Consider the following 14,616-nt stretch of genomic DNA (forward strand, 5'->3'; position numbering starts at 1 on the left):
ATGTACTAAAAATTACAGACTTGAGTCATTAGATGAAAGACAAAAATACTGTTGTGAAAAACAAAAATGTGAAATAATCATAGTCAAAAAATACAGGGCTTAGAAATCAGGAATCAGAAAGATGCATCAGTGAATCAGTGCAAGCAATGTAGGAGTTATCCATAATGTTGGATGAGAATGTGCACCAATTGCAATATTTTTAACCTGTCACTTTGATGACACAAAGATTGCGACCTCTGAGAAGACTATACTCATAGGCAACTGTGAAGTCGCAACCCCTGAAACTACAGCATCCAGCAGCCATGAGGTTGCGACCTCTGAGACTATGCCCACCATTAACTGGAAGCTGTGTCATGGCAATGAGACTTTTAAAATGGCAGTGTTCACATATGAAACAAAATGAAGGAAATCAAACTTGTCTGAGAAAAATGAGTTTAAGGCAGTGTAAAAATTAATGTGGAATCAACTCACAACAGTATTTAATTAATGTTTGAAGTTTGGACCATGAGTCAAGAGAACCATGAAGGGAAATGATGGGTGTGGTCCATCTTTTAGGAGAAATGCCTTAACTTGAATATCTAATAAAAGTGGCTAGTGGCATAATGCCTTAAGTCATTGTATACAGAGGACATTTAAAAGAAAGAGTTCCAATGTTGCCCAGCTTCTTTTGTAACCCAGGTGCCAGGTGTCAAATACGTTAAGGACATGTTGCCAAGGAAAAGTAAAATCACACCTGCATAAAGTGCGTTATTTTAACACGTGCTATGAGTACCTATGGGAGTGATTAAATACTGACATGCAAATCTACAGCCAAAATCTTCTGCAAAAGAGGTAAAAAAAAATGGCATCTCTCCATTCGTTTAAAAATTTAGAAAGGATGATAAATATCTGAGTTGGTAAGTATAACTGCCACAGATGAGGTGAACAGAGTCTTAATCATAATACTAAAGACTTTAACAAACTCATGGAGTGAGTGACTTGTCACAGACATCTGCATCTTATATAGTATAAGGACTATGACTGCATGTAAAAGGTATTGGAATTTAACTGCTCTCTTATGGTCAGCTTGGTCAGAGTGCACCAGTTGGTTAATGACTGATTCTAACCATCTAGACGGTAATTTGGCATCCACATTCATCAAGTAACTCATTAATTAGCAGTCATCTGAGCCTTGGCTTTGTTTTAAGGAAAGAGTAATAAACATCAAATTTATAGCAGAATTCAGTTTGGCATCAACAGATACAAAGGTTTCAGGTGGACAGAACATCAAGGGGGGAAGCAATCCAGACTTGGAGCCTTCCCAGTGTTCAATGAAATCAGAGTCTCTTTTGACTTGGATTATTGATTGGTGTCTAGTGTTACACTTATGTGATTGGGAGGCAGCTAGAGGGCCTAAATAATAGTAGTACCATGCCAGACTAGGGGGTAGCGAGATGCACTAACTTTCTCTTTCTGTCCTTTGCAGACTCTCTCTGAGAAATCCCACTAGGTTCCAGTGCTATAGTTGACGTCAATTCTGGTCTCAATGACATCACTTCCAGTTCCGGTCCAGATTACATCACTTCCTGTCTCATCCTTTAAAGCCGCCATCTTGGTTTGGACTTCAACGTGAACACAACTTATCATAATTTACCTTTTGCAGCCAGAGCACAATATATGGGTGGCTGCCATAAACCTTTTTTGATGTACCCGTGTCTTTCTTATTACACTAGTCTGGCCACATCAGACTCTTAGGAAAAGGGAAGAGTTGAGTTCAAAAGAAAAAACAGAAGAGCATTCAAGAAAAAAAATTTTGAGTAATATTTCTAAAACATGTCACACAGGTGCGAATAGGAGACAGCTAAAGGGCCTGAGTAATAGTAATTCCATGCCAGACCAGGGGGCGGTGAGGTGCACTAACTGTCTTTCTCAATCCCTTGCAGACCATTCTCGGAAAATCCCGGCCAGTTCCGGCACCTCTGATGACGGCACTTCCAGTTCTGGTGCCTCTTATGATGGCACTTCCGGTTAAGGTGCCAGCGATGATGTCACTTCCAGTTCCAGCTCTACTGATGACGTTCACTTCCGGTTCCAGCCCCGATGTCATTGTTTCCTCTACTGGCCTTTTAAGCCGCCATCTTACCTCCACATAATCAGTTCTGTTTTGGACTCAGTCTTGTGATCATCTCACAATTATTCCTATTTGCAGCCAAAGAATATTATACTAGTGGTTGCCCTAAACTTTTACAATGTTTTGGGTTGTTCTTGTGACAAACAATTATTAATCAATAATGGATTCTAGATAAGGTTTCCAGACATCTTTTTTAATACCTGAAATCAATTGCATACATGGCATCACCAAAGCTTTAAGGCCAGTAATTTACTAGGTTTAGCACCCGAGTCATATTATTTAGCATGTGTACAGAGGACCTTAAGTTCTGTTTTGTGTAGCAGCACAGAGTTTAGTTCAGCTCTAGTGTTTAGAATGTTATCGTATAGAAAACAGATGTAATTTTAGGGTTGGGTTGTTTGTCGAAGTGAGCAGAACAAGCCTGATGAATAATCATTTGTAAAGCCCATGATATTACCACCATGCTATCTTCATGTGCTTTGTTTGAAGAGTGATAACTTTAATCTAAAGCAGTGTATATGTTTACATGAATGTACCAGCAATGGACTGTGCCCCGTCCACGGCCGGGTTCCAAGATAGCTTCTGGCTCCCTGTGACTTTAAAATTTGAATAAGTGTGTATGTAAAATGAAAGGATGGATTATGTACAGTAGTTCTCTAATTGTAAGTATCAATGTCTGAGTTATGCTGACACAAAACCAAGTGGCACTTTAAACACAGATTGGGTTTGATGTCATTTTTTTTTTATCTACACAGGGGTGGGTAGATAGCTGAGATACGGGGTGGTCTACAAAAGGAGCCAAAGTGAAATGCTTATTCAGTAGATAATGCAGCAACATAAAATTAGATACTTTAAAATTGTATTCAGCATCATATAATGTAGTGTAAGCTGACATCTGTAATGCTTCATGGGAAGTTGGAAATTTGAGAAGGGCAACCCACAGAATAATGTAAAGAGTAACTCCAGTACAAATAGTTTTGGCTTTGGCAAAGCTTTAGTCAAAAACAAATATGACAAGGGCATGATATTCTGTGTAAAAGAGAAATATGGCTAATGACATGATTAGCATGACTCCCTCACAGCACTGGGAGATTAAGTTCAAATCACGTCCCATTTGAGTGTTCTCCCCAAGTCTATGTAGGCTGTTTCCACAGGTACTCAGGTCTTTACACGCACCCAATGGGGCCTCTAAATTGTTTTGGTGTGGGTATGGACACTCTGCAGTGGATTGGCACTACAAACAGAATTGGATGCTGCTGGGAAACCAGAATCGCATTAAGATATTTTGGACAATTGAGGAATTAGATGAATTGCAAAAATTATCTTAGAGTTTAAGGTGAGATTTTACCGAAGAATTGGCAAATTACTGGAAATTATACATTACAGTTAAAGCAACGAGCTGTCGAAGACAGCATTGTATTGTCAGACAAGACAACGGGGTGACAGCAGGTGTTTGGCAAAAAGAGAAGGCCATTTGGCCCATCAAGCTCATCCGCTAAGCTTGTTTATTGTGCAAACTGCATACACATGTAAATGATTTAGCCAACGCAGCTGCAAACTACTTCAAATGAAAGCATCAGCAGCATGAACAATATCAAATTTAAAGTGATCTAGTAGTTAACAGCACACATGGAATAGGAGAAAAGCACAATATGGGAAAATAGGATAGAACATTAGAACACTCTAGACGAGAATAGGCCATTCAGCCCAACAAAGACTGCCAGGCCCAACCACTTATTTCTTCCAAAAAACATCAAGTTGAGTTTTGAAAGTCCTACTGTCTACCACACTACTTGGTAGCTTATTCTTTCTAAAGTTTGTGCAGAATTTAACTTTAACAAGTACTGTGTCCACATGTTCTTAATGAACTAATTTTAAAGTCACAGTCTCGATCTACTGTACTAATTCCCTTCATAATTTTAAACACTTCAATCATGTCTCCTCTTAATCTGCTTTTTCTTAAACTGTAAAGGCTCAGCTCTTTTCATCTTTCCTTGTAACTCAACCCCTGTAACACTGCTATGTCCTTTTTTGTAGCCTGGAGACCAAAACTGCACCCAGTATTCCAGATGAAGCCTCACCCATGCATTATGAAGCTTCAGCAGAACCTCCTTGGTCTTGTACTCCACACATCAGGGTGCTATATAACCTGACATTCTGTTAGCCTTCGTAATGGCTTCTCAATACTGTCTGGCAGTCAAGCCCAATGCAACTCCTAAATCCTTCTCATAAGGTATACTTTCAATTTTCAGACCTCCCATTGTGTATTCAAACCTTTATTCCCTACATGTAATACATTACATTTACAGACATTATATTTCCTCTCCCACACATCTGCCCAAACCTTTAAGCTGTCTTGGTCCTTCTGTAACACTTCAACAGATTCTAGATTATCTGCCAACCCACCTAGCTAACATTTATGAGATATTGTTGTATTTGTACTAGCTGTCCCCCGCAGCTCCACCCACATAGCAGTGAAACAGGACAAACTGTCAATAAAAAAAATACAATTCTGACCAAGCTGTACGTAGGTACACTCCAACGTGAAACTATGACGGGAGAGCGTGCCCCACGTGGGGAGTAAAGTGTGTGGCTGTGATGCCTCTGCCAATCACCAGGGGCCCTCTTACCTCGCCACTCCTGAGGTCACACTTCCCCATCCCTCAGGCCGCAGCCTCTCTCTCAGATTCGTGCAAATAAATCGGTACCGCAAGCGAACTATGATACTTAGTGCGATGAGAGTAGTTGCAAAATCAACGGAATGTTCAAGCAAATGATAGGAAAAAACCTGATCTAAATCCGTTAAGAAGTTCTCTTGTGAAAAGCGGACATACAGACGTTGGATTTTTTATGAATATATATATATATATTGTGAAGGACAGCCATGTCCCATGCCCGGCAGGGACGCCCCTGCTGCTTATGTTCCGGGGGAGCCACCATGGGCAGTCCAATATCTCCCCGGGACGCTTGGTGGCAGCCTCCCTGGCCGACGGTGATTCCCCAACCACCCGCAGGGCTCCATGGGAGATGGAGTCCTCCACAGCTTGGTTGGGGCCCGGGGTGGTCATTAGGGGGGGGCCTGTCTTCTTCCAACAGCCCCACCTGGAAGTGCAATTAGGACCAGGTGGTCAATCACCTGGAACGCTTCCGGGTGGGCTATAAAAGGGCCCAGCCGCCACCACTCGGGGAGCCAGAGTTGGGAGGAAGGAGACGAAGCTTGAGAAGGAGTGGTGGTAAAGGAAGAAAGGTGGTGTTGCTGTGTGTTGGACTGGTGTTTTGTGGGACTGTGTATTGCCTGTGGGTCACGGGGAAGACGTAAGCCCACGGGTGAAGAAAAATAAAAGTCTTTGTACTTTTTATACGTGCCTCCGTGTCCATCTGTGTTGGGTCAGGCACCTATATAGTGCCTTTGTTACTATATATATATATATATATATATATATATATATATATATCTTGTATATAAATGTCTGTGCACAGAAGTGTGTGTGTATATCCAGCTCAGAAGTGAGCGGTGGAGTCGGGCTAAGGGCTCCAACTCCGAGAAATCAGAAGTGAGGCGAGCACATCAGCAAAATGAAACCTCAGAAGAAAGAGACACTCACTTAGCTGCTAATACACAAGTGATGGGAGCACGTCAATAAAATGAATCCTCCTAGGAGAGAGATTCCCAGAGTAGTTCCTTTCAATTACCTGACATCTCTACATTTCAATTTTTGTTTTGGATGATTTCAATAGTTTCTAGGACCCTGGGCTTTTTGCAGCGCGGACTTACACAGCTAGTATATAAATATATACTTATATATATACACACACACACACTAGCTGTGTAAGTCAATGCTGTAAAAAGCCCAGGGTCCTAGAAACTATTGAAATAGGAATAGGAATGTCCAAAAGAGGACAACAATAAAAATTAACAAGCTGAAAAAAGAAAATAAGGTCTGATGAAGACAATACAACTGAAACGTTGTGTCTCTAGTCTTCATTTACTTTTTCATCATGGGAATAACCATTGCCGTTTTCCTTTTGAAGATACACGCTGATGCAGTCAGACACTAACTCCACGAGGTAATATTCCATACCTGATCTATCTGAGTTGTCCAGGGAGAGTGCCCTCCAATGGAAAGGGGCTGATGTCTGGTATTTATGCACGATGGAAGTCATATGTTGCTGCCATTTTTCTCTTGTTAGAGAAGAGGAGCAGAGGAGTTTGGCACACAAGAATCACATAAGGGTAAAGGGGAAGTATCACTGAGTCCTCAGGTGGTCCCTAACAACCAGCAGATATGACTGAGGGTAGTACTTCATACCATTAAACCAACTGCTCAGGTGAGAACCCACTTAAGATTCTCCTCCAGCTATAACTACTGTCGACATTTCACCTGACGCAAATCCTTTTCCGAGTTAGAAGCAGTACTCACTGCAGAAGATAATCCAAAACCTGTCCACACTTCCTGAACCTGACACCAGTTCTGATTTGATTTTTTTTCAAAGGAAGATGGGATGGTCAATGTGTACAAAGGAGTTTAACTGCTTTCATTCATTAGGTTAAGATTCAAAGTGTTACTGGGAAATCCAAGAAAGACACATCATCTCTTTACAGGGTCTGCTGATCCAGACATAGGATTATTAAGGGAGACCTTCAACAGCCTTCCTGAAGGGTGTGAAAGATTTTTTGCAGCCATCATGGACAACACTGTTTCACTATTATATTGACCAATGCAACATTTGCTGTGATAAGTTGGCCTGACTACCTGAATTTAGAAGGACCAGGGATTTAACCCCTGAACAGATTTACTCAATTGTTGATTCCACTGATGAACACAACGTACTTGGTGTAGTGCGACAGCAAAAAAGTTAATCCTATGGTCACCACGTTCAACTGTATCAATTTTATGGTGAGCCTGATGCACAGTGTTCTAGCAGAAGTCATGAGCTTGCTGTCCTAATCACCTGCCATACTGGTGCTCGATTCATCCAAACTGTTTGCAGCTAATTTGCTGTTTGTCACAGAGAGTATTCTAAATATAGGTATGACAAGGGAAAAGAAATAGCTCTCCAATGCATCTGTCCGTCCATTCTTTACCTTGCTTAGTCAATTCTGCATTGTGGATTTACACGTGGGTAGACCAGCTCTAAGAGACTGGTTTTGTATCCTGGCCTAATCGCTGCCTCCAGAGTTTGCACACAATCCTTTTAATTTTTTTCTGTGGTTTAGTTTCTATATTGCAAAGACTACTTGAGTGTTAGGTTAACAGATGATGCTAAACTGGGCCGGTGACAATGAAGGTTAGAGAACCTTCTGATGGCTCGGTGTCCTTTTAGAACATTAGAACAATTGTGACATGAACAGGTCATTTAGCCCAACTAACTCACTAATCCTATTCACCTACATTCTCCAAAATAACATCAAGGCAAGATCTGAAGGTCCCTAAACTCCCACTCTTTACCACACTACTATTTATTCCATGTGTCTGTAGTTCTTTGTGTGAAGAAAAACCTTCTAACGTTTCTGCAAAAATTACCATTAACAGGTTTCCACGTCCCCATATTCTTGTTGAAGAATTTATTTTAAAGTAACAGCTTGGATCCACTGTACTAGTTCCCTTCATAGATTTAAATAATTCAATCACGTCAGCTCCTAATCTGTATTTGCTTAAGTTGAAAAGGTTCAGCTCCTTCAACCTCTTCATATATCATATATCTCTTAATCCTGGAATTATCATTTGCTAAACGTTTTTTCAGCTCTGCTACACCTTTCTTGTAATATGAAGACCAAAACGATACCCAGTGCTCCAAATGAGGTTTCACTAGTGTGTTAAATAACGTAAGCATAACCTCCCTTGACTTGTACTCCACACATCATGATATATAACCAACCATCCTGTTAGCATGCTTACAGGCTCCTGTACACTGTCTTAATGTGGTCAATATAGAGTTCACTACGACTTTTAGATCCTTCTCATAAATATGAGTACATGACAGTTTTACTGGGCAGGTACATGTCTATATCTGGTCCCTTCGTATCAGTTAGTGCAACAGTTTTTTAGTAGGCAAGCAAATATTAGTCATTGAGTTGAATTGCAAAGTTCTACTGGTTTGGTAAGTAAGTATGTCTGGTACCTGAGTGTCAAACAGATACTACCACTACTACGCCTACTAATGATACGAAGAAGAAGAAGAATAGTTTACATGTATGTAGCGCTTTTCTTACTTCTCAAAGCACTTTACATAGTGAGTGGGGAGCCATTTCAACCACCATTAATTTGTATCATCGACCTGGATGATGCAACGGCAGCCATTTTGCAGCAGTACGCACGCACCACATTAGCTAATTATATGTGCCCGATCCCCTTCCCTTATGGCAACCTTTTCTCCTTTGGATAAAGTGAACCCGTTGTCACCACTTCCTCTCGGTGTTGCTTACCAAACTGACCACTCTTATAGTTGAAATGTTTTACTTGAAGAATGCAGGGCCGTGGTCGGTACCACATTGGCCTGATTTAGCGACTCTAGCTTAGTCGTGTCAGGGCTTTGGTTTCCTGATGTGCACATCGATATTTTGTTAATTTCACTCATCCACTGTCCACCACACAAAGTTATCAGTCATTAGCATTACTTCTATAAACCTCATTCACGTGGCCTGAGTGGTTGCAAAAAAGAGACTGCCACACTGCTGTTATCAGTGTATAATGTCAGAAAATAGAACAGGTCTTATTTTTAAACCCTTATTTGGTATTTTTAATCATCATTTTTTGATTTTTTTGGCCCTTCTTTTAGATGTTTTGCCTGTTTTAAAAAAAATTTTCCTAACCCTAGCAAGACACATAGATACACAGATATCAAGATGGATAGGTTGATTTTTATCTATCTGGCAGTAAGTCTCAGTTGGATTTATTCAGTGTTACCATTTGCAGTACATCGTCTATTGTAATGTAGTTTATAAGATATGACGTTACAAAATGCATTGCATTTTTTATTCCAACAGATGGTGCATCACAAACTTTAGCACTGGTTTTATGAATACCATACTAAATGGCATATAACAGAGACATAGCAACCAGATGGACACAGACACTTGTCCTTTTATTAAAGTGGATAAGTAGATTTCTTTCAGTCCATCAAGTTACTTTCTATTGGATGTATTCAGTGTGAACGTTTGCAGTGCATCATCTATTGGAATGCATTTTGCAATGCAAGTAGTAATAAAATGCACTGCATTTTTCATTCCAACAGATGGCACATCACAAATGTTAGCACTGCTTTTGTGAATCCCATACCAAATGGCACATAACAAAGACATAGCACCTGGACAGACACACAGATACACAGACAACTGTCCTTTTATTAAGGCAGATAAGGTGATTTCTCTCCATCCAGCAGTTCCTCCCTGTTGGACATATTCAGCATTAACATTTGCAGTGCATCATCTATTGGAATGTATTCTGTAACACGCGTAGTAATAAAATGCATTGTATTTTTCATTCTAACAGATGGCGCATCAAAAACATTAGAACTGCTTTTTTATGAATCCCATGGCAAATGACATTTAACTGAAGCATAGCATCCGGAAGGACAAGCAGACATACAAACATGTGTCCTTTAATTAAAGTGAGTAATCTGATTCCTGTCCGTCTGTCAGTTACTCTCTATTGGACATACTCAGTGTTATCGTTTGCAGTGCATTATCAATTGGAATGTATTTTGCAATGCAAGCAGTAATAAAATGCAGTGCATTTTTTATTTCAACAGATGGCACATCATAAACATTAGCACTGCTTTTGTAAATCCCATACCAAATGCTATATAACATAGACACAACAATCAGATGGCGTAGCACACACACACACACACACACAGACACTACTTTTATTAAGTTAAGTGTATTGCCAACTTTGCTTAATTTTAACAAGGCACTGAACTCCAGTTTTTAATAATAAAAAAATAATTTAGGTGCTGTACAAAAAGGACTTGTTGCTCAAAAGAACCAGAATGGAGCTCAAAAGAATATGGCCCACCACAGTATTGAATGAAGCAGTTTAAAAATGCAGGTCACAATAACAAATAATAAGACATAAGAGTTAAGTACAAGACATGGAAGCATTGCAAGCAGAGAAAAATAAATATTTATGCAAGAAAATATTGAAATACAGCAAAATAATAATAAAGGAAAACAAACATAACTAGGGACAGCATGGCATTGTGTGCAAGATGTCACCATAATAAGGAGTATAGCATGGCATGGCAGAAATGGATAAGAACAAAACATCTGCATTGATCCCAAGAAGCATTATAGCACAATAAATGGCACCTAGTGTCACACTGTGCCTTTCCTGTAAGGAGAGGTGTGGCACTTTGCAGAAGAGCATGGTACCTAGGTGAGCAGCATGGCACAAAAATAAAAGAGTGCAGGAAAGTAAGAAATAGGGAGACAAAGAAGCAGAAAAAATGATAAATCCCCCAATCTTTGGTATGCAACTAAAGTGCACCGAGACAGCTGCTTTAAAGTTTTTTTTTTTGTTCCTCAAGTTTCAGGGCTGTTATGAGCCCAGTAGCCATCACCACAGTCTGCCAACGGAAAGCTCACCAGGGCAAGTTCTCGCTCTGCTTGGACAGAGCCAAACACAAAGCAGGATTTAAAGCCACTCACCTTCCACTGTGCCTAGAGGCTGCTGTCTCTTGTTTGATTGCGTTGAAAAGCCCTAGAAAGTCCGGCCCCCACTTTTCCTCTCTCTCTCTCTTTTTTTTTCTCTCCCTCAGTCTTAATTCCCTCGAGTCACACGACGTGTTCAACCAAGTTTACATTCTCTCTCCTTCTCCCTCCCTCCCTCCCTCTCTCTCTCTCTTCCCTCCCTCTCCCTCTTCTTCCCTCCTCCCTCTTCTCTTTGCCTCCTATTCCCTGTGCTTCAACTCTCTCTCCCTCCCTCCTTACGTCTTCTAAAGGATTTTAAACATGCGTTCCCTGTGTCTCTTGGCTCCTCTGTCATTATCTTCCCTCTCTCATAAATCAAAACCTAAGCAATTTGTCAAAGAGCCTTGTAAGGTCCGGCCCTCAGACGAAGGTCAAGATTTATGAAATTAAATCCATTGTGTCTTCCTCTTTAGCTATGGCACTTCTGGCTATACACGTGCACACGCAATTCTGTAGAGTATATATAGTGCACAGCCCCCAAATCCCTCCTGGCAATTCTGATGCTAATCTGATGTATAGTGTGAACTGGGGGATCAAATAAAAAAAAAAAAGCTCTGTTAGTACAAGTATTCAACGGTGATCAGCCCACCGTCATTACTTCAACAAAGCTGCAGCACACAGCGACTTCTGCAGGAATATTTTTATTGCCAATGGAGAAACCCCAGAACGTCTGATGTTTGAACTTCATGAAGGACTCATAAGAAGGGCAGATCTCTAATGATAAATGTCTTTTAAAGTATCTCCAAACAGGTAATCTTATGCAATTTGTTTTGCTGTAGGAAATAAAGATCTACCACTGCACAATGCCATCAGCAATGGACAAAGTATGGAAAGTGACTCACCAAATCGTGACTGGAGAATGAAGATCAACACAACTGTCGTGATAGGAATGAAAAACCTAAAAAAAGAGATCTCCTTAACATCTTTTTGGTTTCTGTTAGACCACAGACGAGATAAGAACAAAGCAATGTAACTAATTTTATCTAAAATGTTGTAAGACATCTTGGATAAAGGCATCCATTCAATAAGAAGTAAAAAAATATGATGTCTTGATACAGCTTCAAACAAGACTAGAAACAGGTCTTTTGCGCGTTTCAAGCCAAATTCTCAATTTTGACTCCTTTTACCTCAGCTGAATTTCTCCTTTTTATCTAAAGCTACTTCACCTAAGGAACTTTTGGAAAACCATCTGTGACAAAGTGGATTCTTAAATGAAACGTAATTGAGATTCTCTGTTAAGCCTTATGAGCCATCAAAGATCATTTGGACAGTAAAGTTTTCCTACAAGCAAGACTGTGAGGACTCATGCAATTGCAGCCTCGCAAAAAAAAGACTTCCCCATAGGAATAAAATCATCAAAAAAGAGATCTCCTTAATATTTTTTTGGTTTCTGTTAGACAACCATACGATAAGAGAAAGAGGGAGGTTAGGAGCAGGCGCTAATACAACACATTGCCGTAACCTCCACATGACAAACCAACTCAAGATCCAAGATTGGGACCCTAGTGTAGCCATGCAACGTGTGACACCTCAGTACCACACTAGTTCAGATGGAGTGGAACAGTGTGAGGTGTTTTATGGTGGCTGGAGTGCCAATTCTGCCACCAAGCCCCAGGTTTTTCCCTGCAGGTTGGAAGGCAAACATCATAGTCCATGGGGACTCCTGTCTAATCTCGTCTCTGCCAACCTGTCCGTTACCATTCCAAATAAGAAAGGGCTCACTGATCCCTGATGTAATCCCACCTCCACCTTGACAGACAACTTCGGCAGACAACTTAACAAAGTTGCACAGTGGGCTCTGATTGTCCAATTCATTTTTTTTGTTTGTTTTTTTGCAACCTGAAAGTATTTGCATTGTGTGCTCAGTAATGTGAAATGTATGGACAGTTGTTTGCACTCCGTTATTACAAAGTTGAGGTCCTTGCTTCTGAATAATACTATTAAATATTCTAATTTATATTTGAAAGTATTTGCATTACATGCCCAGTAATATCTGGTGAAATGTGCAGACAGCTGTTTGTGATAATAAATCTCTTAACTAGGATTGCTAAACCGTATTCCTTGGTTCTGCGTAATATTATTAGTTACTCTAACTTAGATAGCTGTGCTCACAGCCATTCTAAAAGAAAGAGCAGGGCGTTTGGCATAGTCATCAAGACTTTGTAGTTCAACCCCTTAGGTTGTGTGTTCAAATCCCACTACTGACACCAATGTGTGATCATGAGAGTCACTTCACTCGCCTGTGCTCCAATTAGAAAAAAAAAAGAAATGTAACTAATTGTACAGTAGCTCAAATGTTGGAAGTCACCTTACATAAGGGCATCAATTCAATAATAAGTAAAAAAAAATATGAAGTCTTGAAAGGGATCAAGACAAGACTAGAAAGAGATCTCACAAAATATACCGTGTTTTTCAAACCAAATTTTCGATTTTGACTCCTTTCACCTTAGTTGTATCTCATGTCTCCCTTTTGTCTGAAGCTATTTCTCCTAAGGAATTTTAGGAGGAACATCAATGACAAGTTGATTCTTAAATGAAACGTGAATAAGAATCTCTATTATGTCTGACAAGCCATGAAAGATCAACCATTGAGCAGTAAAATTTTCAGTTTTTGACACATGGGTATATGCATGAGTGAAAGGGAAGGTCTACAGGATGGTAGTGAGACCAGCTATGTTATATGGGTTAGAGACGGTGGCACTGACCAGAAAGCAGGAGACAGAGTCGGAGGTAGTACAGTTAAAGATGCTAAGATTTGCATTGGGTTTGATGAGGATGAACAGGATTAGAAATGAGGACGTTAGAGAGTCAGCTCAGGTTGGATGTTTGGGAGACAAAGTCAGAGAGGTGAGATTGCGTTGGTTTGGACATGTGAAGAGGAGAGATGCTGGGTATATTGGGAGAAGGATGCTAAGGATAGAGCTGCTAGGGAAGAGGAAAAGAGGAAGGCCTAAGAGAAGGTTTATGGATGTGGTGTTAGAGGACATGCAGGTAAAGGGTGTGACAGAACAAGATGACGAGGACAGGAACATATGGAAGAAGATGATCTGCTGTGCCAACCCCTAACAGGAGCAGCTGAAAGAAGAACTGATCAAAGGAACAGGATAAAGTTTGTAACCAGAATTTAAATTAAAATGTACATAAAATATTGATAGGCTTTTAAGGTTGTAGCACCGAACTTGGATAAAGTATTAGTACTGTAAGAGCCAATCTTAGAAAGTTAAAGTTTTGAGTTAAACTCACATTGATGTTTGCTTAATTTGAATAGAATATTAATGTCTTTCATAGTCATAGCTTATGGTATAGTCTTTTCCCCCTATAGTTGTTAAGAGATAGAACCTTCTTGCTATAACTGAATAACAGTGTGATAATAAGTTCAGTTTGTTTGGAACAAGTCCCAGTAAAGAAGGACTTGAAAGACCCATTTAAGCTTAGAAATGGGATAAGCATACAGTTTTCTGACCGTTTTGAAATGGTTCAGAAATGTTAAGTAAGAAGTAACAATTTGAGATATACCAAGATTAAGCTTAGAACTGAACTTTTCTTGACATTAACTTTTCCTTTTTTGTTATTTTAATTTTCCTTTTTGTGTGAACTGTTTTTACTTCAAAACTTAACTAAACCTCCAAAAACCAAGATATTTTGTCTGTGGAGTCATTTCTGCGCGTCAGGCTTTTGTTGAATCCCATTTTTTTGAGTTGAAGCTGCAGAACTTTGGTAATGTTGGGAAAACGCAGCTATAAGTACAATTAGTCCAATGCTGACCTTGTCAAACATCGCACACTTTCTGTTGACCTTGCCTAGCAACTCTTCA

At 39.9% G+C, this 14,616-nt stretch overlaps 1 protein-coding gene across 1 annotated transcript in view; it reads right to left on the bottom strand.

Moving 5' to 3' along the window:
- Positions 1–10,901, bottom strand: part of LOC120536973 (complement C1q tumor necrosis factor-related protein 1-like) — a 35,408-nt gene extending 24,507 nt beyond the window's left edge. Inside the window, exon 1 of the mRNA XM_039765555.1 lies at positions 10,761–10,901. The gene's annotated coding sequence lies outside the window, so the exon portion shown is untranslated. The remainder of the gene's footprint in view (positions 1–10,760) is intronic.
- Between the last annotated feature and the right edge of the window lie 3,715 nt (positions 10,902–14,616).

The sequence above is a fragment of the Polypterus senegalus genome, chromosome 10 (genome assembly GCF_016835505.1).
Source record: "Polypterus senegalus isolate Bchr_013 chromosome 10, ASM1683550v1, whole genome shotgun sequence".
Classification (NCBI taxonomy): Eukaryota; Metazoa; Chordata; class Cladistia; order Polypteriformes; family Polypteridae; genus Polypterus; species Polypterus senegalus.